The sequence below is a fragment of the Dioscorea cayenensis genome, chromosome 2, assembly GCF_009730915.1.
Source record: "Dioscorea cayenensis subsp. rotundata cultivar TDr96_F1 chromosome 2, TDr96_F1_v2_PseudoChromosome.rev07_lg8_w22 25.fasta, whole genome shotgun sequence".
Taxonomy (NCBI): Eukaryota; Viridiplantae; Streptophyta; class Magnoliopsida; order Dioscoreales; family Dioscoreaceae; genus Dioscorea; species Dioscorea cayenensis.
In genome coordinates this window covers 15330579-15335642 of record NC_052472.1, presented here as the reverse complement: position 1 = coordinate 15335642, position 5064 = coordinate 15330579, and the positions used below count along the sequence as shown (strand labels likewise).

Genomic DNA, 5064 nt, shown 5'->3' with positions numbered 1-5064 from the left:
CCAACCTAAAGGATATGAAGTTGAAGGTAAAAAACATCTGGTGTATCATTTGAGGAAGGCTCTCTACGGGCTCAAACAAGGGCCGAGAGCATGGTATAGTAAGATTGACAGTCATTTCAGGCAGCATGGGCACTTGAGGAATGAAACTTAACACACATTATATAGGAAGGTGCTTAAGGATGGCAGTTGTATACTAATCAGTCTATATGTAGATGATATAGTATATACGAGTGGACCACAGGCCTTAATTGAGCATTTCAAAGGTGAAATGATGAAGATATTTGATATGTCAGACTTAGGTCTAATGAAATTCATTCTTGGCTTGGAAGTAGATCAATCAACTAAAGGGATATTTATATCACAGAGGAGGTATGTTGAAGACTTACTGAATCAATTGAATATGAAGTAGTGCAAACATGTTGAGACTCCAATGGGAGTTAATGAGAAGTTTTTGAATGAGGAAAATGAGGTGCAACTGATCCTAAAGTGTAAAGAAGATTAATTTGAAATCTTCTCTATGTTGTGCACACAAGACCTGACATTTGTTATTTAGTTAACTTTCTATCCAGATTTATGAGCAGACCCGATGTTAAGCACATTTGTGCAGCCAAGAGAGTTGTTAAGTATTTAGCAGGGACATTAGTGTATGGATTGTTTTATTCTCATAAGACAGAAAAGAGTCTAGAAGGGTACACAAACAATGACTATGGTGGATCTTTGAGTGATCGAAAGAGCACCTCAGGGATGTTTTTCAAACTTGGACCTAGTGCGATCACTTGGGGATCTGAGAAGCAAGATGTGGGGGCTCTATCCACAACTGAGGCTGCTGAGTACATTGCTACCACTTTAGCATCATGTCAAATTGTCACACCCACCCCTTCTACCGAGGTAAATGTGGCACCCATCAGTTAAAATTCCCTTTTAATCGAAAACCGACACTCGCTTTTAAAACAAAAATCAGACCTACAAATCACAATTTACAATTTTACACAAACTACAGGTTCAAATATAGAAATACAATAAATACAAATACTCAAATTTGCGGGTACAACCGCTACAAGATCACAACACCAATAACAAGAAAGAAAGAAAGGGGGACCCACTGCAGTCCTGGACTCAACCCTGACTAGCTCTATACTCGATCAGGCAATCTAGGGTCCTGCTCCTGCAGCTACAGCACATTCAGTTGGTCGGTAGTGGCTTAATAATTTCAAATACTTAAATACAGTATATATAAAATATATAAATACCAACTGCTCAAATAATTTTCCAATTTTTCCAAAATACCAGAATTCTAGCAAAATACAATCTTTAAAGAACTTTCGAAACATAAATTCAACATAAATCAACATCAATTTGATTTTCTCAGAAAACACAATTTTTGTGAGAGACTGCCCTCATCACAATTCAAAAATAACATAAATCTCAAATTCAAAATACAGCAATACCCAACACTCACCCAACATAACATGGTCTAGAAAACTCTCTAAACCTTCGCCGTGGCCGCGGCTAGGTTCAGAGCCGTCAAGGAACTCATGTCCTGACGTTGACCCATCGGTTCACCGGGTCGGTGACCCCTGCCACCCGATGAATATCCGACCGTGGGCTCGCACTCCCACCGAACCGGCCCTCGTAGTAATCAACACCCTGTGTCCACCACGCCACCTCTAAAGGTCGGCTCGTGGGGACCCACTACTCGCGATGAGTCGGGACCTTAGCCCGTCACCATCAAAACCATCAAGTAAACATACAGAATAATACCATCTGTATAAATCATAACACATGATCCTTTTCCAGGACAAGTATTCACATCACGGAAATAACCATTATTTTCCACAAAGCCAATGTCAAAAGTATAACAATGCACAATGCCAGTAAAGCCCGGATCCACGATACCATTCCTATACCGAGGAATGAAAACCAATTCTACTAACAATGCCGATAAAACATCTTTTAATATGCTCACATGGTTTTCGCAAATCACTCCAAATCAAAGCATATATACCCATCAAAAATAAATACAAGAATTGAATAATTAAATCACATATACATGTATTTTTACTATTCACAAATACGTATAATTATACAAAATGAATGTATCAATACGGTTATCATGAACATCAATGGCAAACAAATATACGTATATTTCAACTATATATGGAATCAAACATGATAAAATGAAATACTTAAACATTTATTTCCAAAATACTAGCCATTAAACAATTATTTCAAAATAATAATAATTAATCAATTATTTAAAATAATAGCCACTACCAACTCACCTGGTGTCCTTGAGCTCCTTGCTAGACCTAGAACTCCTCCCAAGCCTAATCAACACCTAGCAGGATAACATAATAAAAATAAATAACACATTTAAATAAAAAGAAAAACAATGAACAATAATAGACTCTCTATTGGGCCCACTCATTCCAATCGGTTAAAATCCGACCTTGCATAATCAAATTGGTCTCCAATTGCACTTAAGCCAACTCAAATTGGGCTAGACCATTCTGAACCAACCTCAATTCCATTGAACCAAACTCAAATTCACTGAACCAAACTCAATTTCACTGAACCAGCCTTGAACCAACTCAATTCTTATACAAAATCCATTGAACCAACTTGGTTCAGTCCAAAATCTTTAACTCAAATCAACTGAACCAAACCCAAACCATCTCAACTTGATTTGATCAAGCCCAACTCAACCAAATTAATTCAACTCAATCAATTCAATCCAATTTGGTTTGATCCAACCAATTCAACTTGGCTAACTCAACCCACTTCAATCTAACCATTATCATTAACCTCCTAATCATCATCATCAACTTAATTAATCAAACCAAACCCTAATCTCGGTGCTACAGTAATTGCTACAGTAAAACCGAAAATCTCATCCTCCATTTCAAGCAATTTCAACTCAAATACAAGATTTTTCCAAATAACTTCAAGCATTCAATCATTACTAACAACAATCTCATCATTTTTCATCACCAAACTTTATCTTTTCAAAGCAAAACATAAAAATTCAAACCAAAATACACACAAACATTCATCCAAGTATATCAATAAATAAATTACCAAAATACTTACCAAGAATACTTCATTCATTCTCCTCTCAAAGTACTAAGTTTTATCTCATCAAATTTCTCTCCAAACCTCTCACTCTTTTCTTCTCTTTTTTTTTTTTCCTCTCGGGTACTGTAGCACAAAGATGAAGAAGAAGATGAACCATCAAAATCTAGAGTTTTCTCCAACTTAAGTTTTCAGCCGAAATTCACGTTTAGTCCCTCAAAATATAATTTCTTACAAAACAGTCCCTGAAAAACTCACCAATGATCCCTGAATTATGAAATAGTATTCTCAAAAGGTCCTTTCAAATTACCCAACGGTCCCTGGATTATAACACAACATTTCAAAAAGATCCCTTCATCTTACCTTTCAGTTCTTGGTTTTCAGAAACATTTTATATCAATCCTTTTTTAATTACTCTTTAACCCAAAATCTGTTATAAACTTTCACATTTAAGTCCTTATTCTTTTCACTTGGGGTTTCTCAACAAGATTAATCTGTAGAAAACCTTACTGCAACTGTAGTAATACCCTGAATATATTTTCTAACAGTTATTCACAGGTTCAGGGTATTACACAAATGGTTTGTCTAAGGAGAATTCTAAGTGATTGTGGGAGAAAGTTTGACAAAGCTTCAGTGCTGTGGTGTGACAATCAATCAACCATTGCAGTTGCAAAGAACCCGCTCTTCATGGAAGAACCAAGCACATAGATGTGAGGTTCCACTTCATTGGCAGCTTGGTTTCCGATGGATCAGTTGTCCTACAACACTACATCACTGGTGATCAACTCGCAGACATCTTCACCAAGCCCCTTCCTTCAGAGAAGCACAAAGTTGTTCAAGCTCAACTGGGAGTTCAAATGCTTCAATCAAGGGGGGGTATTGATGACAGTGCTGACATATGATTGAAGTATATGGCCGGAAGAAGCGCCAAGTGTGATGGCTTGCGGCAGTACATGAGCATTGTTACAAGTGTATAGGTGTAGGCATAGTATGGAGTCATAAATGGGTTGAGTTATGGTCAACATTACTGGTTGTAGTGCAGGAGTGGTGTTAGAAAAAGGTGGTATTAAAATATAGTTTCTATGTTAAGGTTGATGGCCAATGAGAACATAGTTGGTGGAGTGTTCTGAACAATGAAAGTAGGGTCTTTATTGTAGGTTTTTAAGTTATCTACTTTTTTGAATATATTAAGGTGTGAAGAGCTCTATGCTCATTGACTACCGAAATATTCAAGTGATGTTCTCTTTTGTTTTTTTTACTTTGTTGACCTGCAGCTCTTCTCCTTTCCTTTAACTTTTCTTTAACTTCTCTTCTTCTTCTCAAGCAGAAAGTTTTCAGGTGACACCGGAGCCATGATCCTCAACACTTATGTTGGCATCTTATGTGGTAGTCTATGTGGAAATAATGTGTTACTAGGATTAAGTCTAGTGTCAATTGTTTAATCTCCTTATATGTCTCATGTATTAATGCATGATAGTTTCTTTTTTAGTTGTTTTATTATGGTTTGTAAGCCTAGATAAAAAAAGACACATATTGTCATTAGTAATTTTTTTCTTATTCTTTTTGATTCATTTCAAAAACTTACACCACTTGATTATTAAGATAAACTACAATATCTCGGTATTAGAGTCCATGTTTAGCGACTATAAGATTCATGGTATCCATTGGCAAAAGCAATAAATGTTTCTCAACCTTCCTTGCTAGTTTGGAGAAGGTTATTGATTTTTGGAGCATCAATATGAACTTTGTTTAAGCCTTCAAAATCTATGGCACAGGTCCATTCACTTGTGGGAAAGTGAATGGAAGTGAGGAAATAGGGGAAAGTAGCACTTTTTTGAAATGAGTATAAGTAATATCGCTTCCGCTTCCGGTGGTTTATGTGTTTATTTTTGAGGAAGGGACACTTTTTTGAAGTGTCTATTTTCCCACATCTAATGTTCATTTGATAGGAAGTGAAGTCACTTTAGGATCACCTTCTGCATCATGTTTCTT

At 36.4% G+C, this 5064-nt stretch overlaps 1 long non-coding RNA gene across 1 annotated transcript; it reads right to left on the bottom strand.

The window, feature by feature from the left end:
• Window positions 1–1132: 1132 nt before the first annotated feature.
• Window positions 1133–3206, bottom strand: LOC120269775. Its single transcript, XR_005539415.1, has 3 exons — window positions 3091–3206; window positions 2283–2338; window positions 1133–1171 (listed from the first exon to the last, which is right to left on the bottom strand). It is a non-coding gene; the product is annotated as an uncharacterized LOC120269775 (long non-coding RNA).
• Window positions 3207–5064: the final 1858 nt, after the last annotated feature.